The following is a 23,444-nucleotide window of genomic DNA, read 5'->3' on the forward strand; positions in this document are numbered from 1 at the left end:
GTGTCTGAAGTGTAAGTACACCTTGGACGACCTACAATTAAGATGTGTGAAGAGATTTTCTCTAAGAGAGCAAAGTTCCCTGAGTGTCCACTGTTCGGGATAACTTTTGGATCCTCTCTAAAGTATTTGTTGTAACAAAGAATATGTCTCACGCTGCCTAGCTTTTTTCAATTTAGTGCCCCAGGAGATGAAAATCCCCCTAATATAAGCCTTATGGGTTTCCCAAATGATTGGTATTAATGGACCAGAATCCGCATTCAATGTAAAATAGGAAACTAGGTGAGATTGAATATCAGAAACAGCTTGTGGGTTTTCCAGAATGTGCTAATTCAGGTGCCAGGACTTGGAGGGAGCATTGGAATGATGTACAGGAGCGTTATCAGAGAGATAGAGATAACATCAATACCTGTGGACATGAGGTGTGGCAACAGAGATGAATGTATAAGCAGATAATCCAGCCTCTGATAGGAATTATGGGCTGCGGAGAAGTGTGAGTAGAAAAAAAAAAAAGAAGCAGGTGGGAAGAGTATATTACAGGAATTAAAGAACAGGAGAACAGGGAGACAAAAGAGAAGGGGGAAGAAAAGAGAGGAAGGAAGGGGAAGATAAAAACAAGGTAGTATAAATCAAGTATAGAGTTAGGATAAGGGAATGGGTGGGACAACTATGTACAACCTAGTTCAACCGCAATAGAGCTGGAGGGAGAGCGGGTACAATAAACACAGGGTAGGGTAGAAGGAAAGTAAAGTTAAAGGGGTATTCCAGGCCAAAACTTTTTTTTTATATATCAACTGGCTTCGGAAAGTTAAACAGATTTGTAAATTACTTCTATTAAAAAAATCTTAATCCTTCCAATAGTTATTAGCTTCTGAAGTTTAGTTGTTGTTGTCTAACTGCTCTCTGATGACTCACGTCCCGGGAGCTGTGCAGTTCCTATGGGGATATTCTCCCATCATGCACAGCTCCCGGGACGTGACATCATCATTGAGCAGTTAGACAGAAAACTTCAGAAGCTAATAACTATTGGAAGGATTAAGATTTTTTATTAGAAGTAATTTACAAATCTGTTTAACTTTCCGGAGCCAGTTGATATATATATATATATATATATATATATATATAAAAAGGTTTTGCCTGGAATATCCCTTTAAGAGGCAAGGAAGATGAAATAAGAAATAAGCAATGGGGGGGTTGTCAACAGTAAGGGGGAATAAGAGTGCCTAAACTGTGGGGCACTCCTGCAGCACTAGGGGTAAATCAGTAACAGGAATTAATAGGTATAATATATAAAATATATAATTATATCAGCGCTTCCAGTAGGATCTAAATATTAAGCTGCCGGGTATTTTTTTATCCCTGTAGACCAAGAGGAAGTATGAAACAAAAAATTTAATAAATAAATACCAGCGCTATGGGGATGGTACTTTTGTCTTTATTGAGAGTTAGATAAAAATGTATAAAATGAAATTTGTCTCAATGACTAATGTAGTTTGATGCCTGATGAAACCGCGCAAGCGCGGTGAAACGCGTCGCATTGGATTAAATCTGTTCGCTACACACCTGGCTCTATTGTCTTCTCCTTGGTCAGCGCCGGTATTCCCATCTCTTCCGAATTTCGCTTTATATCTCTAATGTAGTAGAGGAAATTCGGGACTTCAATGGTGTTTCTCAAGGTTAAAGGGCGAGGCAACTACAATAAAAATAATGTGAAAAAGCATGAGGATCAGCCTAAATTAATTAATTAATTGTAGTTGCCTTGAGAAACACCATTGAAGTCCCAAATTTCCTCTACTACACGGGTGTTAAACACAAGGCCCGCCAGACCTCGTCATGTGGCCCGCGTAGCCGCCGCCCGCCAGCCTTCAACTTTTATTCTCGCTTTTTTTTACGCTTTTTTTTTTACACAAGAAAGCCGCCTCTTCAGCGCATGCGCGGCAGCCTACAAGCCAGAGAACGTCTACCCTCTAGCGATCCTCCTTCGGTCCTCCTGGTCCTCCGCCTCTATGGTTGTACGCACGGGACTTCAGTGACGTCCCGTGCGTACAACCACAGAGATGCGGGAGGACCAGGAGGACAGCAAGATCATCGCAGGACGCGTTATCTTCTTCAGCGTTCTGGTCACCGCTCGACTGGTACTGGCACCTACTGCTATGGTCCATAGGCCATAGCAGTAGATTGTGACCCCGGGCCGGAGGAGCGGTGACCGGATCACAGTGGGGGCAGCACACAGACATACAGCCTCCAGCCATACACTGTATATGGCTGGAGGCTGTATGTCTGTGGGGAGGGAGGGAGGGGGGGTGCTGCCAACCTAATGTGGGGGGAACTATACTGCCAACTAATGTGGGGGAACATGCTGCCTACTAATGTGGGGGGACATGCTGCCTACCTAATGTGGGGGGAACTATAGTGCCAACCTAATGTGGGGGGAACTATGCTGCCAACCTAATGTGGGGGGAACTATACTGCCAACCTAATGTGGGGGAACAGGCTGCCAACTAATGTGGGGGAACATGCTGCCTACCTAATGTGGGGGGAACTATACTGCCAAACTTATGTTGGGGGAACTATACTGCCTAACTAATGTTGGAGGAACTATACTGCCTACCTAATGTGGGGGGGAACTATACTGCCAACCTAATGTGGGGGAACATGCTGCCTACTAATGTGGGGGAACATGCTGCCTACCTAATGTGGGGGGAACTATACTGCCAACCTAATGTGGGGGGAACTATACTGCCAACCTAATGTGGGGGGAACTATACTGCCAACCTAATGTGGGGGGAACTATACTGCCAACCTAATGTGGGGGGAACTATACTGCCAACCTAATGTGGGGGGAACTATACTGCCAACCTAATGTGGGGGAACATGCTGCCAACTAATGTGGGGGAACATGCTGACTACCTAATGTGTGGGCAACTATACTGCCTACCTAATGTGGCGGGAATTATAATGCCAACCTAATGTGGGGGAACATGCTGCCTACTAATGTGGAGGAACATGCTGCCTACCTAATGTGGGGGGAACTACAAGGTACTGTACATTGCGGTAGGAGGGGTAGTCTTATATGGCGAGTATATCCCAAACTCTATATTTTAACTGTAAAAGTTGGGGGTCGTCTTATACACCCAGTCCTCTTATACGCCGGCATATACGGTATGTGGAGGGGGGGGGGGGGTCCTACAGATACAACCGGCCCTTTGAGGGTGACCAAACTGCTGATGCGGCCCCCAATGAATTTGAGTTTGACACCCCTGCTCTACTACATCGATCATTGAGACAAATCTCATCTTTTACCTTTTCATCTAACTCTCAATAAAGACAAAAGTACTATCCCCATAGTGCTGGTATTTATTCATTTAAAATATAATATATATGGCAATGAAGCTACATAGCTATATAGCCACCAACCTTCAGAAATCAATCACATTTCCATGAAGCAGGAACAAAAGAAAATAGGCAAACAGAAGAAGAATGAGCGAGAGAGAGAGAGAGAGAGAGGAATGGGAAAAATACAGGCAATATAAACAATGTTGAAAATCATAAACAATTAAAGAGGTGTAAGCCCTCAACAGCCATCATACAAGTGAAAAATCAAATAGTTAACTGCCAGGAACAACAAGTAGATCTGTCATGGCAATAAGAGGAAGCTTCGTCGGGCAGCCGTCTTTAGGTCTCTCAACTCGCAGCAGCACCTGGAACGGTCCCAAGGCACACAGTAGGAGATACAGTTCAGGCATGTAGATATCAATGGGGTGGGGGTTGGAAGGTAAGGGAAGGAGGTGATTAGAAATGAGCGAATCGAATCTGACGAAAAATTTGATTCGGACCGAATCTGAACTTCGACTTGATTCTAAATAACAAATTTCTTCATTAGCGACACCCCTGCAATCGTCCTGTATTGATGCAAGCGACTTTCTCCGGTGTTCGCATCTATGAAATAGATAGGATGATCGCAGTGGGAGTCAGGAGTGACACATGCTGTGATCTGTCCTCAACTGCAGGTACTACTGCTCCCAACATGGAGCACACTCTGTTCCATGCTGGGAGCTGTAGTACCTGCATTTATAGACAGATTGCAGCGAGTTTCACTTCTGACACCCGATGCGATTGTCCTTCCTGTATAATGTATGGATGCAGGCGGCCGGCCACTCTTCTCTGGTCCCACTGTAGTATGAATATATGCTGTATATATACCTATTATACATCTGGCCAATCACAGCTCTCTGCGGGAAATATGAATAGGTGTATATACGTCCGTGCAGGGGACCATAGAAGAGCGGCCGGCCGCATCTATACATTATACAGGAGGATCGCAATGGGTGTCAGAAGTGACACGGGCGATCTGTCAATTAGTTCAGGTACTACTACTCCCATCATGGAACAGTGTGTTCCATGCTGGGAGTAGTAGTACTACCTTAAAAATGTAAAAACTACCTTAAAAAAAAGTGAAAAACACTACATATTACATTTTTATTATTGTCGGCTACATTTTTAGTGCCCTGCCTGCCCACATAAATTGATCCCTGTTTAAACATTAATTAAAATTTTGTTATAATAAATATAAATTTCCTTAAATACAATTTTTTCCATCACTACTGTATCTTTTTTAATATTTTTTTAATAGTATCCTACAAAATTTTATTAAAAATGTATGTCCATCACTTTTTTGGATCGCTTAAGTTCATATTTTCTCCGTTATTGCCTCCTAAACGGACCATTCTAATAACGGATGCAAACTGATGCAAAGGGATGCCATTTAGTGGCATCCATTTGGAATCCATTTGCATCAGTTTTTCATCCTTTGGTATCAGCTGTTGGCAGACTCCGGCAGCCGGGACTACTACTACTCCCATCATGGAACATACTTCTTGCCATGATGGGAATAGTAGTTCCCTGGCTGCGAGATTCTGCCAGCACCTGGGGAGGCTACATTAGTGTTTGTACTACTACCCCCATCATGGAACAGGCTCTGTTCCATGATGGGGGTTGTAGTACAGGGGCTGAGGGATTGATCGCACCGGGCTTCACGTCTGAGACCCGATGCGATCAGAAGTTATTAAACAGGGGAATGGATGTCATGCTCCACTCCCCTGCGATGTACGATGTATTTTTACTTTCATTTTTAAATTCCCCTCCGGGAGCCCTGAATGGCCGATACTGAGGAGCCATTCAGGGCTCCTGGTGGGGTTTTTAAACTTACAGCGTGACTAATTACTGTATAATAACATTCCCCCTGACTTAAGTATGTTCATTTTATTCCCCCCATGTATATATGTATTATTCCCCCCCTGCCTGCTGCCCGGTCATCTTCTAGCGCTGTCACAGCACACAGCAGGGATATGCCATTCCATTCCCTGCTGTTCATCTCCTTACTTGACAGAGATGATCAGTGGAGAATGGAGGGCCCCGTCTCCCCTGTGCGCTGTTATAACGCTCCATTCCCCGCTGCCGCTGGTACCTGACCTGTACTTCCTGTGCGTTGCTTCATTCATTCCCCACCGCCACCCGACATGTCCCCACTGCTGCCCTGCTCCAAGCACAATCAGAGCGCACAGCGGTGACATTAGTCTATTCCCCACTGCTAATCTCTGTTGGGTACATGTCGGGAACCAGCGGCGGTGGTGGTGAATGAATGAAGCAGTGCACAGGGGAGACAGGTCCCTCCTTTCTCCACTGCTCATCTCTGTCAAGTACGAAGATAAGCTGCAGGGAATGGAATGGCATGTCCCTGCTGAGCGCTGTGACAGCGCTAGAAGATGACCGGGCAGTAGGCAGGGGGGGAATCAAACATATACACATGGGGGGAATAAAATGAATATACTTAAGTCAGGGGGAATGTCATCATACAGTAATTAGGCACACTGTAAGTCTAAAAACCTAGCCGGGAGCCTTAATGGCTCCTCGGTACTGGCCATTCAGGGCTCCCAGCTGGGAATTTAAAAATGAAAGTAAAAATACATCATACATCGCAGGGGAGTGGAGCATGCCGCTTGCTCCCCTGTTTAATAATTTCTGATCGCATCGGGTCTCAGAAGTGAGACCCGGTATGATCAATCCCTCAGCCTCTGTACTACAACCCCCATCATGGGACAGAGTATGTTCCATGATGGGGGTATTAGAACAAACACTAATGTAGCCTCCCCAGCCGCCGGCAGACTCCCGCAGCAAGGGAACTATCACTCCCATCATGGAAAGAAGTCTGTTCCATGATGGAAGTAGTAGTAGTCCCAGCTGCGGGAGTCTGCCAACGGCTGATACCAACGGATGTAAAACTGATGCAAATGGATGCCACTAAATGGCAGTTTGCATCCATTATTAGAATGGTCTGTTTAGGAGGCAATAATGGAGAAAATATGAGCTTAACGATCCAAAAAAGTAATGGAGATACTTTTTTTAAAATAAAATTTAGTAGGGAACCATTAAAAAAAATATTAAAAAAGAGACAGTAGTGATGGAAAAAATTGTATTTAACAAAATGTATCTTTATTATAATGATATTTTAATTAATTTTTAAACAGGGATCAATTTATGTGGGCAGGCAGGGCACTAAAAATGTAGCCAACAATAATAAAAATGTAGTGTGTGTGTGTGTTTTTACTTTTTTTTTTTTTTTTTACTTTTTTTAGGTAATACTACTACTCCCAGCATGGAACACGCTGTTCCATGATGTGAGTAGTAGTACCTGTACTAATTGACAGATCGCCCATGTCACTTCTGACACCCGTTGCAATCCTCCTGTGTAATCTATAGATGTGGCCGGACACTCTTCTATGGTCCCCTGCACTGCTATATATATATATATATATATATATATATATATATATATATATATATATATACACCTATTCATATTTCCCGCAGAGAGCTGTGATTGGCCAGATGGTTCCAGCCAATCACAACTCTCTGTGGGAAATATGAATAGATGTATATATACGTCAGTGCAGGGGCCCATAGAAGAGCGGCCGCCCGCCCGCATCCATACATTATACAGGAGGATCACAGTGGGTGTCAGGAGTGACACTCGCTATGATATGTCTATTAATGCAGGTACTACAGCTCCCGGCATGGAGCAGAGTGTGCTCCACATTGGGAGCAGTAGTACCTGCAGTTAAGGACAGATCACAGTGGGTGTCACTCCTGACACACGCTGCGATCATCCTTCATCCCTAAGATGCGGAGCGGCTTTCTCCTGCGCTTGCATCTCTGCTCTGTACTACGGCCGGCCACTCACCATTCATATTTCCCTCTGAGAGTGGCGATTGGCTGCCACCATCTGGCCAATCCCCACTCTGGGCGGAAAATATGAATGAGTGATATAAATTTCTATTCACATCACTGGCCGACCCAGAGTATAGTGCAGAAATCTTCACATCTCCCCATCTCTGCTATATTATGGAATATCCAGACTCCTGACACCTGATGTGGTCATCCTTTCTATTGCATTAGAGTGGCTTTCTCGCATCTCTACACTATACTCCGGCCGGCCAGTGATGTGAATAGAATTCACTTCACTTGTTCATATTTCCCGCAGAGAGCTGTGATCGGCCAGATGGTTCCAGCCACTCACAGCTCTCTGTGGGAAATATGAATTATATATATGGGTCCTCTTTCCTTCTGGAGAGAGTTCTGGCTTGGCATAAATCCCAATCAGTTCTGAGACTTCTTAAATGGAGCCTGAGCTGTTTTGCAGGACACACTACCTGTGAAGGTGGTGTGGTGAGCTAATTTAAATATTTTTTTACCCAGAAGCCCGCGGAGTGCTAAATGGCCTAACTTGAATCTCCGTTACACCTGAAGAGGTGTCCTCTCCCTGAGGAAAGTACTGACCCCCTATATATATATATGTATATATATATATATATATATATATATATATACGGCATATACTCATACTACAGTGGGACCAGTGAAGAGCGGCCGACCGCATCTATACATTATGCAGGATGATTGCATCGGGTGTCAGAAATGACACTCGCTTCAATCTATTAATGCAGGTACTACAGCTCACAGCATGGAGCAGAGTGTGCTCCATGTTGGGAGCAGCAGTACTTGCAGTTGAGGACAGATCACAGCAGGTATCACTCCTGACACCCAATGCAATTGTCCTATCTAGATGCGAGAAAGCCACCCGCATCTATACACTATACAGGACGATTGCAGTGGGTGTCAGGAGTGACACCCATGGTAATCTGTCTATTATCACAGGTACTACTACTCCTATCATGGAACAGTCTGTTCCATGCTGGGAGTAGTAGTACTACCTAAACCGTAAAAATAGAGAAAAAAAGTGAAACACACACTTTATTAAACACAATATTAAAATACATTGCTAATAAAAATTCGCCGAGAATTTTTTTGGATCAAATCGATTTTTTTTTTATTCGCCAAATCGACCAAATCGCTAATCTCTAGAGGTGATGATATGATGAAGAGGGGGATGCAAATCCAGAGGGAGTCCATGGGAGGGGTTGAGGGATGAGTGTTGAAGGGGGGGGGGTGTAGGATCAATATGGACGTCACGTCCATATTGATCCTACATCCCCAATGTCCCAAGGTGTAGGCAGGGACGTGCACACATAGGGGTAAAAGGGGGCTGGAGCCCCTGCCCTTTTCCTCACCTGCCCCTCTAGTGCCCTCACAAAAGGAGCTACAGACTCAGGGTGATGCAGTAAAAAGGATCCGTTGCTGGGGAGATTTGTATGTGGTTTAATGGTGGGTGCTGTGCCCTCCCTGCAGGAAGGGGGCGCCACTCACTCTGTCATTATCAGCCATTTCTCTGCTTCTCTCCACACGGAGGAGACAGGAGCAGAGGAGGCAGAGAGAAGCCCCGCCCACAGCATGTCCCGGCCAGAAACTCCAGCCTGTGCAGAGGGGGATGGAGCCCTTACTTACTGTAAGTAACTGAAAATATAAGTGAGTGACTGTCAGTGTGTGTGTGTGTATGTATGTATAGATGTGTGTGTGTGTGTGTGTGTATATATGTGTGTGTGTGTGTGTGTGTATATATGTGTGTGTGTATCTCTATGTATGTGCTTGTGCAGAGAGGGATGGCTGGGGCCTCAGTGTGACTGTATGTCAGTGTGAGGTGTATATATGTGTGTTTGTGTGTGTGTCTATCTCTATGTATGTGCCTATATATGTGAGCAAGTGAATCTATGTGTGTGTATGTATATATGTGTGTGTGTGTGTGTGTGTGTGTATATATATATATGTATGTGTGTGTGTATGTATATATATGTGTGTGTGTGTGTGTGTATATGTGTATGTATATGAGCAAGTGAATCTATCTATCTATGTGTGTGTGTGTGTGTGTGTGTATATATATATATATATATATATATATATATATATGAGCAAGTGAATCTATGTAAGTGTGTGTGTGTGTGTGTATATATATATATATATATATATATATATATATATATGAGCAAGTGAATCTTTGTATGTGTGTACCTGTATGTATGATGTGCTTATTGGCGATATCTTTTAGTATATATTCCATGTTATATGTGTGTCTGTGTATTTATGTTTCTTAATGTATATTTGTACCTGTATGTATGTGTCAGTGTCTCTATGTGTGTATATTACATATGTACTGTATGTGCCTTTATGTTATGTGCTTGTATGTAGTGTATGAAGCACATTATTAGGGAATTATTGGATGAATATAAGCACAGTATATAGGGAATTTATGTAAGCACAGTATATATTTCATTATATTGGAACATTATATTTTTATGTATGCCGGCACTGTGTATAGATCATTAGGGTGTGTTCACATGTGCCTATTTTTGCTGCAGATCTGCTGCAGATTTTGCTTCCCATTGACAATGGGAAGAGAAATCTGCTAAAGCAAATCTGCAGCAGAAAAGACGCACGTGTGAACGCAGCCTTAGTGGTAGCACAGTATAGTTAAATAATAGTGGCATGGTATATAGTTCATAAATGGTGGCACAGTATATAGTTCATTAATGGTGGCACAGTATATAGGGAATTAATAGATGAATGGTGGCACAGTATATAGTTCATTAATGGTGGCACAGTATATAGGGAATTAATAGATGAATGGTGGCACAGTATATAGTTCATTAATGGTGGCACAGTATATAGTTCATTAATGGTGGCACAGTATATAGTTCATTAATGGTGGCACAGTATATAGTTCATTAATGGTGGCACAGTATATAGTTCATTAATGGTGGCACAGTATATAGTTCATTAATGGTGGCACAGTATATAGGGAATTAATAGATGAATGGTGGCACAGTATATAGTTCATTAATGGTGGCACAGTATATAGGGAATTAATAGATGAATGGTGGCACAGTATATAGATCATAAAGGGGGGTACTGTATATAATTAAAGGGAAACTGACAGGCTGTTTACTCGCACTAAACCCAATACACTAGGTTACAGTGCATGTATACAAAAATTGGTCTTTCCATTTTCTAGGTATTGCCCCACATTGCTAGTATGCAAAGTCAGTCTTGTGCACAATGGAGGCGGAGCTCCCCTGCCTCCCTCCTGTATGCTGTGCTATGCCCGGCTGTCTTTGTATATTTGTAATTCTTTTTTTTGCCGACTTGTATAATTGAAGCATGTAAGTATATATTAGTGTGGTGTACATCTCTTCAGTGTAAGAACAAGAGCTGTGTGGAGATTCCTGCATAAGGTGGGTGATGGGTGATTGGTGCTGGGTGATTGGGGATGGGGGGATTGGGGATGGGTGCTGGGTGATTGGTGCTGGGTGATTGGTGCTGGGTGATGGGGGGATTGGGGATGGGTGATTGGTGATGGGTGCTGGGTGATGGGTGCTGGGGGATTGGGGATGGGTGATTGGGGATGGGTGATTGGGGATGGGTGATGGGTGCTGGGTGATTGGGGATGGGTGAGGCCGGGTATAGTGCACGTTCTCTCATATAGAGCTCAGACCGGGGCATATAGGGGGAGATTTATTAAAACCTTTGCAGAGGAAAAGCCTTCTGCAAAACCATCTGATTGGTTGCTATGGGTGACTGCACCGCTCTTTCTCTGCACAGGTTTTGTATAAATCTCCTCTATAATACAGTATATTATAGGGCAGCTGTGACATGTTTTCTGTAAATAAGACTGACAGCACAGCCAAAGTGTATATACACATGGCAGACCTTCATAGAAACTGTTCTTGACTCGATTTTACAAAAACACCAACTTTTATGGGGGCTAGGAATGTTGAGGAGGCCTGGCGGGAGTCCACTGTATCCCTGGTCCGCAGCACATCTGCCCATTAAGTCTGGCAGACATTTTTAAAATTATGAGAAGTGCCCTCTTTTTTACTTGAGCCCCTGCCCTTCAAAATGTCTTTGCACGTCCCTGGGTGTAGGGCAAGGGCAAGTCTTTCAATATCTCACGGGTTGTGTGACTCACCAGACCTTGTGTCGTTGGCAGTAACACGAAAGTTCAACCTTCTCCTTGAAGGAGTTCAAATGACAACTGTGGTGCGGTAACACAAGCATGACTGTATAGTGGAAACGGGCAACAAGGCTTAGCCTCCGTGTCAGGCAGGGTAAGTCAGAGATCTGGAAGGAGAGCTTCAACCGGGGTCTTCTGGTTTCGATGCCCAGAATCGGGATACTTGTCCCCATTCCTCCAGACGGGGCAGCGGTGGGAGTGATCCGAGACTGGCAGCCAAGAAGGTACTTCAATCAAAGTGATCCCTAGCGGGGACCATGCTGCTTCCAGGTCTGCTGGCATCTTTACGACGATGCGATTCCCACCTTTGAGAACTGATAGGCCGAAAGAGAATAACCATGCATATGGGAGGCCTTTGTCTCTGAGCTTTTCCAGAAACGGGCGCATGATGCGCCACTTCATCAGAGTTGTAGGAGCGATGTCCTGATAAAGGGAGATTTCATCCCCACCATAGTGAATTGGCCTCTGCTTTCTAGCGGCCTGTAGAATAGCCGGGGTATCCACATAGGAAAGTAGGCCACAAATATCGTCCCTCTCGGGTTCATTAGGTTTAGGAGAGCTCTATGAATGTGTTCAATGACGATGTTGAAAGAAGCCCAGCAAATAACTCCTGCACCATCTTGTTATTCGCCCATAATTCAGGCAGTCCTTTAACCCCTTAAGGACTCAGGGTTTTTCCGTTTTTGCACTTTCGTTTTTTCCTCCTTACCTTTTAAAAATCATAACCCTTTCAATTTTCCACCTAAAAATCCATATTATGGCTTATTTTTTGCGTCCCCAATTCTACTTTGCAGTGACATTAGTCATTTTACCCAAAAATGCACGGCGAAACGGAAAAAAAAATCATTGTGCGACAAAATCGAAAAAAAACGCCATTTTGTAACTTTTGGGGGCTTTCGTTTCTACGCAGTGCATATTTCGGTAAAAATTACACTTTATCATTATTCTGTAGGTCCATACGATTAAAATGATACCCTACTTATATAGGTTTGATTTTGTCGCACTTCTGGAAAAAATCATAACTACATGCAGGAAAATTTATACGTTTAAAAATGTCATCTTCTGACCCCTATAACTTTTTTATTTTTCCACGTATGGGGCAGTATGAGGGCTCATTTTTTGCGCCGTGATCTGAAGTTTTTATCGGTATGATTTTTGTTTTGATCGGACTTTTTGATCACTTTTTATTCATTTTTTAATGATATAAAAAGTGACCAAAATACGCTTTTTTGGACTTTGGAATTTTTTTGCGCGTACGCCATTGACCGTACGGCTTAATTAATGATATATTTTTATAGTTCGGACATTTACGCACGCGGGGATACCACATATGTTTATTTTTTATTTTTTTTACACTGTTTTATTTTTTTTATGGGAAAAGGGGGGTGATTCAAACTTTTATTAGGGAAGGGGTTAAATGACCTTTATTAACACTTTTTTTTTACATTTTTTTTGCAGTGTTATAGGTCCCATAGGGACCTATAACACTGCACACACTGATCTCTAATGCTGATCACTGGCGTGCATTAACACGCCTGTGATCAGCATTATCGGCGCTTGACTGCTCCTGCCTGGATCTCAGGCACGGAGCAGTCATTCGTCGATCGGACACCGGGGAGGCAGGTAAGAGCCCTCCCGGTGTCCGATCAGCTGTTCGGGACGCCGCGATTTCACCGCGGCGGTCCCGAACAGCCCGACTGAGCAGCCGGGTCACTTTCACTTTCACTTTAGAAGCGGCGGTCAGCTTTGACCGCCGCTTCTAAAGGGTTAATACCGCACATCGCCGCGATCGGCGATGTGTGGTATTAGCCGCGGGTCCCGGCCGTTGATTACCGCCGGGACCGACGCGATATGATGCGGGATCGCGGCGCGATCCCGCTTCATATCGCGGGAGCCGGCGCAGGACGTAAATATACGTCCTGCGTCGTTAAGGGGTTAAACCGCACATTCTTCCTTCTTCTTCTGTATTGCTGATCTTCAATCAGGGTGAGAGCATTGTTAATATGACTTTCCATCTGCTCTGTTCTGGTGGCTAGCACAGCCGAGTGAGATGTGAGCTCCATACATGGTGTTTCCAGTGCCTCCGTGCGAAAAACAATAGCTTGCACTTTTGTTTTAATTTCCGCGAGGTCCGCTCGGACTGGTTTCAGCGCTTGAGTCAGGGCTTTCTTCATGAACGTTTTCAAGGAGGCTGGAGTGAGAGTCGATGGAGCCGTTCCCTCAGACTCACTGTCCTGACTTTATTCTTCTTCAGAGTTATAACGCAAGGCAGGGTCAGGTGCCATCTTGGAGGACCCAGCCGGAGATACGTCAGCCAGGTTTTTATGCGATTTAGGTTTTACAGTAGAGTCACCAGGTTGGTAGCGACCAATTTTACCCGTTCCAAGTGTGATGAAGAGGGTATAAGTAGCGCTACAGGAGTGGGTGGCAGGAGAGCTCAGTCTCGCACAGCCATTCCAGTCCGCGGCCATGCTCTGCCCCCCCATCCATGAGTCATCTCTTTTCCATGACTCATGGACAAGCAGATGCTGCTGCAGGACTGGTTAGTGTCCCAGTACCAGTATGTACATGATCACTGCACATTTTAATAGAGATTCCAGAATGATAGAAAGACCAGCCATACATTTATTTCACTTCTTTTTCCTGGAATGTTAATGTAACTTTTTAAATTCACATAGCTTTTGAGATTCTTTCTCCGTTGGGAGCAGTAACCCTCTGTGTGGTTTTCATGCAATGTCTACAGCAGTCTTGTTCCTTTTTTCTGACAAAACATCATCCCCAAAGCTATAATCTGGATCTTTGAGGAGGATGTATTAACAGTGTTGTATACATTCGCTAAGAAATCAGGAGTCGCACAGTGTGCGGTATCCAATTACCCTCGCTCCCTTGTTTGTGCACTGATGTGTAATTTAATAAATCATACCCAATAAATCAGCTGCGAGAGGCTTGTTATTACCCATTCCTTACTCACCCAAATAATTATTTCTCTATTTAATTTGACATGCAAAAAGAGTAAAAGTCGGGTGCTGGTTTGGTTAAAATGGAAAACATTCCTACTTTGGGGAATAAATCTGATTATGGTGTACATTTCAAAAGTCATTTATCTAATGGGAATAATATACATGCCTGAGTAAAGTATGGATTTTATAGTCCATTAGGAGCATAAAATCATGAGGCCATAGTCTACTCTTATGAAAAGTTAGAGGCGTTACTTGTAGCTTCTGTACCTCAATGAAGAACCTGCAACAGGGCCTCCATCTACCATGTGCTATTTATGACACAAGTGTCTACTTATGTGGTAGAGATTTTTTTGCCCCCTAAAGCTATGTTCACACAGCGGAATGTGTGCCCAGATAAAAATTATCCAGGCGGTCATTCCTCAGACAGTGGGCACCATGGGAACATGTCGGCGTTAGAACCGATCAGAAATATGCTGTCTCCATTGGCGGTAATACATTTCTGAGTAGATTCTGCAGGAATTGCCTTGTTTCCTTCACGGAATTCCACAGTGTGCAAGGTGGAGCAGAACCAATGGAAAACAATGGAATTCTGCTGCAATGGAATTTCTAAGCAAATTTTTTCCCCAGATTCCGCTTGGAAATTCCGCTGTGTGAACATAGCCTAAGCCATTGGGGCTCTGGTGTGGCTGCTGCCTCTTTGCACGCTGTATAGCTATGCAGGGCACATTTTTTTTGCTGTGCTTAAAATAGTCACCATCTGGGCTGAATTATAAAAAATGTACATGTATATGTTTGAAAAATTACAATAGCATGATTGTAATAATTACGTTAGCTTATATTCCATATGGCAGCATTTCCCAACCAGAGTGCCTCCAGCTGTTGCAACACCTGCATTCCAGACATTTTAATTGCCCCCTCCATCTGCAACATATAAGCCTTTTTTACTAATATGCAAATAATACGTAAAGCCCTAGTGTCACCTGAGTCAAATAATGCGCTCCATTGACTGTAATGGAGTCCATCAGTCAGGTTGGGCGGCCAGTGGAAAGTAGGGAAGTGTCACATGGCAAAATATAAGTTTAATGACAGTTAAGCTTTAAGGCCATGTTCAGACCTCAGAGTTTCTGTGCAGAATTCTGCATTGGAATCCCATTGAATTCAGCAGGATTCTGCTACACTGTGTACACCTCAGAATTTCTGTGCCAGATGTTTCCGGCATGGAAATTCTGAATTCCCTGTCTGCAAAAAGAATGAACTTGCTCATTCTTTCTGCGGACTCCACACGGAATGCATAGCCATCTATGAGACAGTGCATTCCCGTGCAGACATTCCAAGATGTGATCATAGCCTAAGTGATAGCTTTAAGTGTTTACAGGGCATTCCGCCTAGATAAGTGCATGTGTAAATTAAGAAGAGGCTGCAGATGCCCATGCACTCTAGACCAGTGTTTCCCAACCCAGTCCTCAAGGCACACCGACAGTCCAGTTCTTTTCCCTGTTCTATTCCAATGGAGTAACTGAAAAAACCCGGAATGTTGGTGTGCCTTGAGGACTGGGTTGGGAAACACTGCTCTAGACAGCTAAAAGGTGGAGGGCTCCCACCAATCTTATATTATTAGCCTATACTGTGGGTAGGGCATCAGTTGTAAAAGCCGGGGAGAAAAATGTGTATGGACAAATTACAGGGGAGTTACAAAAAAAAAAAAAAAAATGAAAAAAAATAGGCAAACCAATTGCCAAGGGCAGTGGGGACACATACGTGGGTTCCAAAAAAAAGATTAAAGGGGTACTCCGGTTCTATGAACTAGTGACAGAAAGTTAAACAGATTTGTAAATTACTTCTATAAAAAAATCTTAATCCTTCCAGTACATATCAGCTGCTGTATTCTCCACAGGAAGTTCTTTTCTTTTTTAATTTACTTTCTGTCTGAGCACAGTGTTCTCTGCTGACACCTCTGTTTATGTCAGGAACTGTCCAAAGCAGGAACAAATCCCCATAGCAAGCCTATCTTGCTCTGGACAGTTCCTGACGGTCGGCTGCGTTTTCGGCCGTATGCGGTTTCCCGACCGCAGGCGGAAAAGTCGTTGACTGCGTTTTTGCCTGTTGTCAGGAAACCGCATACGGCCGAAAACGTAGCCGACCGGCGGCTGCGGTTCACTCCGGTCGGCTCATAGACATGCATTAAATACGGCTCCTGAATACGGCTGAGTGCGGGTGCCGCGATTAAGCACCGTCCCCCCTCCCCCCAGCCGTATATGGGAACCGTAAGTACAAAATGTGGTGTGAACCCAGCCTTACTCAAAGTTTTGAGTCAAAGTAAGTCAGGGTTCTATAAAAAAAATAAAAATAAAAAAATAAACAAACAACCAACCATTAACTATTTTGAGTTATCTCTAAATGAACTGCTTTCTCAGCCAATCACTGACCATAGCAGTGACCATCCTCAGCCAATGTTTGACTGGGCAAGTATTTTCTGCAGGGACAACATGCAGTCACAGCAGCCAGGAAGCCGGGGGAACAGCAGGGTCAGCACCATTAGAATGACAGCTGTGGGGAATAGGGGTGGGTGATAGTGTTGAGCGGCATAGGCCATATTCGAATTCGCGAATATTCGCGAATATATGGACGAATATTCGTCATATATTTGCGAATATTCGCATATTCGTTATATTCTCGTTTTATTTTCGCATATGCGAACATTCGCGTATGCGAAAATTAACATATGTGGAAATTAACATACACAAAATTAGCATATGCGAAAATTCGCATATGCGAAAATTAGCATATGCTAATTTTCGCATATGCGAATTTTCACGCGCCAGTCTCACACAGTAGTATTAGAGCCTTCTTTACACCACACAAGCTGGAAGCAGAGAGGGATGATCACTGTGATGTGTACTGTGAAGAAAAAAAAAACAAAAAAAAAACGAATATTCGTAATTACGAATATATAGTGCTATATTCGCGAAATTCGCGAATTCGCGAATATGCGATATTCGCGAATAATATTCGAATTGCGAATATTCGCGAGCAACACTAGTGGGTGAGTATGGTTGTTTTTAAATTTTTTTAGCACTCTGACTCATTAATTCAAAGGCTGACTAAATTAAGGATACAGACCATTTAAAAAAATGTATGTTGTTTTGACATCTATTACAATCTGTCGGTCCATGCAATGGTGTTTGCCAACTAAGGTGCATTTCCCTATTAGGTAGATATTCCTAAAAATATCTGCCTATTTGTGTCCAAATTGATGCTGGAGACCCATATAGTACATAGTACAATATAAAACTGTGCTAAAAATTTATATAAATCTTCTTCTTTGACCTCAATAGCAGTGAGGTACAATCTGTCCCATATATCTGATTGTTTACTTATTTAATTAAGACCCGATGACATTAAAATCATTCTATTTACTCAGCTCATTCACCGGCAGAAATGTCCTCATTTGGTGCTGAAGATTTCGCTCCAGAAAAAAAAACCTAATAAGACTGTGTTAAAAATGTAATTGTTTTTATGGAGGCATGGGGCACTTAATTAGAAATGACCTGCTGCACTTCATAAGCAAGAAAACTCGTTTTTGTTAATGCTGTTTTGTTGTAGCGGCTGTTGTGATGCTTAATTATTCATGATATTAGCATGTTTCTTTCTTTTATTTTTAACATTTAGTTTACCCTAGAGCCAATTCGGAGACTTAATGGGATTACATTAGGAACTGCAGACCTGTCATTCTATTGTATCGCACGAGATACAATATATGCCTTATTATTTTCCACTTCAGGAAGTCAGTTATGGTCTACCAGCTCCATTAACTCTTATTGATTTCATCAATGTCATAGCTAATTTCAGATGAATCCTTAAACAGCCCCATTCTTAGACACATCATATTATACAATAGTGCAAAAAAATATTTATATTTGTTTAGGGAGAGTTCTGTTTTCTGTCTTTAAATGCATTCAAATCTGGAGTAACAATCACAATGTGAAGCTTGTTTTATGATCAGTGACTCATTGAAAGTCAGAAATATACTTATATGTACACAGAAAATTGCATTGGGCCTGTATATGGATCCATCATCCAATGTGTACACCTCTACAGGCTCTGTCGGACTCTCTCTGGGGGAAGCTCTTCTCCCCTACAAGCAATACTTCTTGAAGCAAATACTTCTAAACAAAAGGAGTCCAATGAATCATGCCACAATTTTTTCTGTTAGGTGTATACAGAATATGGCAAACAATATGACAGTATAATAGAGACCTATAGAAGCTCTATTTTGGCTCCATACAAAGCAGGCCAATAATACACACAATGACATTGTGCAAATAAACAAATAATGAAACATCAAATGTAGTCACAGTTTGGAGCTCACTGTCATCCAGTCAAGGGGTTACATTTCCAAATTGTTCTTCATACACCATTGCAATAGCAATGGAGGCATATGGTACCTACTGATTCATACTGTACATCAGTAATCACTAGGGCTGAGAAGATCGAATCTGACGAATCCAAATTCTTTACGAATTTCAGGAAAATTTTTATTTGCAACTAATGCAAATGTTGCCGCCATTTGATTGCGCACATCGCTTCATTAAACTCCATTTAGTGTGGTCCAGTCTCCAATGCATCTATAATGGCAGATCCACATGTGAGGACATGGGGCAAAGAATCCTGGGAAGGCAGGAACAAGGGTCAGTGGGATGACCCTGACCCAGCCAGCCACCCCTGTGATGTCACAGCCCTATTTAATCGGAATCCATCTTGTGGCCAGTCACTTCAGCCTTTTATTGCAGAGAGAGATAGAAATGGACAGAGAGCAGTGTGTGTTGTGCAGAAAAGCTTTTTTACAGCAGCGATTCACCTCAAGCCCAAATCCAGCCTAAAAGCACTGATAGGGAAGGGAGTGAGATTGAGAAAGAAAGTGCAATTTTGGATGTAGTACACAGCGACTGTGTTATACAGCACTGGTGTGTACAACAACTGAAAAGCTAATAGTAGCCAGCCAGTTAGAGTGAGCAGAGCACTAAACTCATATTGTCCTCTACTAAGTGTAACCTGTGCGTACATCTAAGTGGTGTACCATTTTGTTAAAGTCTTAAGGGCTAGCTACTGTGAAAGATCGGGCAAGCGTACTGAAGCGCATTGTCCTCCTCTCATAAGTGCATACCACATACGTACATCTAAGTGGTATACCATTTTGTTCCTGTTAAAGTCTTAGGGACCTAGATACTGTGAAAGGCCAGCCATAAGTACACAACTGCAGGTGTTGTAGACATATACTGTTTTAGGTGTACTGAAGCACATTGTCCTCCCCTCATAAGTGCATACCACATACGTAATTCTAAGTGGTGTACTATTTTCTTCCTGTTAAGGTCTTAAGGGCCTAGATACTGTGAAAGGCTAGGCAAAAGTACACACCTGCTGGTGTTGTAGACAAATACTGTTTTAAACGTACTGGAACGCATTGTCCTCCCCTCGTAAGTGCATACCACATACGTACATCTAAGTGGTCTACCATTTTGTTGCTGTTAAAGTCTTAAAGGGGTACTCCACTAGAAAACATTTTTTTTAAATGAACTGGTGCCAGAAAGTTAAACAAATTTGTAAATTACTTCTATAAAAAAATCTTAATCCTTCCAGTACTTATCAGCTGCTGTATGATCCACAGGAAGTTCTTTTCTTTTTGAATTTCCTTTCTGCCTGACCACAAGTGCTCTCTGCTGACACCTCTGTCCATTTTAGGAACTGTCCAGAGTAGGAGCCAATCCCCATAGAAAACCTATCCTGCTCCAGACAGTTCCTAAAATGGACAAAGGTGTCAGCAGAGAGCACTTGTGGTCAGGCAGAAAGGAAATTCAAAAAGAATAGAACTTCCTGTGGATCATACAGCAGCAGATAACTACTACTGGAAGGATTAAGATTTTTTAATAGAAGTAATTTACAAATCTTTTTAACTTTCTGGCACCAGTTGATTTAATTGAATAAATACTGTGAAAAGCCAGGCAAAAGTAAACACCTGCAGGTGTGGCAGACAAATACTGTTTTAAGAGTACTGGAGCGCATTGTCATCCCCTCATAAGTACATACCCCATACGTACATATAAGTGGTTTACTATTTTGTTCCTTTTAAAGTCTTAAGGGCCTAGATACTGTGAAAGGCTAGGCAAAAGTTACATACCTGCTGGTGTTGTTGACAAATACTATTTTAAGCGTTCTGGAGCGCATTGTCCTCCCCTCATAAGTGCATACCACATACATACATCTAAGTGGTTTACTATTTTGTTCATGTTAAAGTCTTAAGGGCCTAGATACTGTGAAAGGCTAGCCGAAAGCACACACCTGCTGGTGTTGTAGACAAATACTGTTTTAAGCGTAGTGGAGCATATTGTACTCCCCTCATATTCGCACTAAGTATGTCAGGCAGAGAAGTGCCAGGTCGTGCACAGAGGAGTGGAAGTGGCCTTAATTCATCCGGCTGAGGTCACAGCAGACTAGGGGCGAGTTGCAGCAGGAGTCGTAGCGAGAAGCCTGGGCTCCCGGTATCAGCTAGCGGTCGTGTTTCGACCAGCAACCCATCTGCCATCATCGATTGGTTAACACGGTCTGACAACCCCAGTCAACAGTCGGTGGGTTCCTCAGACACAACCCTCAGTTGGCATGACCTGGCCAGGGAGCAGTCACTGTTCTCCCATTGCCTCTGTCCTATGCTATTCCCTTCCCCACAGAAGTATCTTATGCTGTTGGTTCAGCTCCACTATTAAATGAGGATCATCTACTAGAGGAAAGTCAGCAGCTACTACTCAGCCAAGAAGTTGAGGAGACATCCGCCGCTTCCTCCGCTAGGCGGATAAGTAGTGATATGGAGAGTAGTGTGGGAGGTGGTGTTGTGAGAGTTCGGGCTCCTGAAGCAGACACTGTTGAGGAACCTGAGGAGGACGTCAGAGACGTGCAGACACAACTCGATGATGATGAAGCTGATTTTACTTAGGAGCCGGGTGCAGAAGGAGCTTCATCATCATCAGGAGAAGAGGGTTGCAGGTTGCCCGTGAGGCAGCAGCTGAGCCAGCAAGTGGTAGCATGGATGGCAGTCAGCATGGTGGCAGAAGTGGAAAATTCTGGAGCCAAACGTACCTGGGGTAGACCACCTGCTGTGCTGCAGCCTACCTTCCCGGGAGGTAATGGAACAGGGGTTCCTGGAGTTGGTGGCAGTAGCAGTCAATCAGTGTGGACTGTTGGTGGGAAAATAAGCTACCCAGCGGTGTGGCAGTTCTTCATCAAGTATCCGAAGGATGTTCTCCTGACCACATGCAAGATGTATCAGCAGAAGGTGAAGCATGGCCAAGGTCCCAATGTTGACACCATGGCCCTGTGTCAACATATGCAACGTCACCATAAAGCGGCCTAGGAGAACCGTGGTTCTGATGTGGTGGTCCAGCCTGCTGCATCACCCAGTAGCACGCCACTCCCTGTTTCAGCCAGCCAAGGTTCCACCACCTTAGGTGAAGGGAGCTGTGTGTCATACCCATATTCTGTTGCTCCAGATGCTCCTGCTCCTCCTACTTCGAGTCAGTCATTCCACCAGCAATCCATTGGCGAAGCCATGTCCAAGAGACAACAGTATGCGCCCACTCATCCAATGGCGCAGAAGCTGTGTGTGCTCCTGTCCCAGTTGCTGGTGCTGCAGTCCCTCCTTTTTCAAGTGGTGGCCTCTGCACATTGCAGAGAACTGATGGCTTGTGCCGAGCCGAGATGGAGAGTCCCAAGCCATCAATTCTTTGCAAAGAAGTACCAGCTCTGCACAATTTTGTGGAACAGAAGGTGGGTCAGTCCTTGAGCCTGTTGATGTGTATCAAAGTGCACAGCAGCGCCGACATCTGGAGCTGTAACTACAGTCAGGGACAATACATGTCCTTTACAGCCCACGGGGTGAATGTGGTTGCTGCACAGCCACAACAGCAACTTGGACAGGTCACTCCGCTTCCGCTTCTATGCTCTCAGGCCGTTGGTCCTGTGACAGTGTGCGATTCTGCCTCCTCATCCTCCACCGTGTCCTCATCCTCCACTGCATGGACAAGTCTCAGTGCCCCTCCAGTATACCATTTGTGCGGGGCACGGTTGTGTCATGCTGTTCTTGACATGGTTTCCCTTGCGAACGGAGTCACACAGGGGAGGAACTGCTAAAAGTCATCATCAAGAAATCAAATTATGGCTTACTTCACAAAAACTGTAAATGGGAACCATGGTGACTGACAACGGGAAGAACATCTTGTCTGTGTTGTGACAAGGAAGCCTGAAACATGCACCCTGCATGGCACACGTGTTTAATCTGGTTGTCAAGCTGTTCCTGAAGTGTTCCCCCATCTGCAAGACATCCTTACAATGGGAAGGAAACTTTGCATGCACTTCAGCCACTTGTACAAAGCACACCCTCCTTGAGCTGCAGCATCAGAACGGTATTCCCCAACATAGTCTGATTTGTGAAATTGCCACACGTTGGAATTCCACCCTCCATGTGTTGGGCCAACTATACAAATAGAGAAAAGCCATCACTGATTTCTTGATGATCCAAGCGGATAGGGGTACTCCCCTGTGTAACTTCAATGTGAACCAGTGGCAGCTCAAATGTGACACCTGCTGTTTGCTCAGGCCCTTTGAGGAAGCCACCTTATTAGTCAGTCGCCAGGATTACGGGAGGAACAACGTCATTCCACTGCTTCATTTACTACGACACATGGTGGAAACAATGGCTAGTCAGGGCAGTGGAGACGTGGCGCCTACATCTCATGGCCGCATGAGCCCTGTGGGGGTTGTACTGGAGGAGGAGGGGGAGAGGCACAGTGGAGAACAGTTTAGATGGGCAGTTTTTCTAGTTATCTGACAGGAGAAGAGGAGCAGCCAGAGGATCTAGAGGGTTATGAGGAAGGTGAGACAGAGGACCCAGACACACCGTGGCAGTATGCAGTGGAGATGGAGGCAGGGAGTCCCTCTGAGTCAATTGCACAAATAGCACGATGCATGCTCACTTGCTT

The sequence above is a fragment of the Hyla sarda genome, chromosome 8 (assembly GCF_029499605.1).
Source record: "Hyla sarda isolate aHylSar1 chromosome 8, aHylSar1.hap1, whole genome shotgun sequence".
Taxonomy (NCBI): domain Eukaryota; kingdom Metazoa; phylum Chordata; class Amphibia; order Anura; family Hylidae; genus Hyla; species Hyla sarda.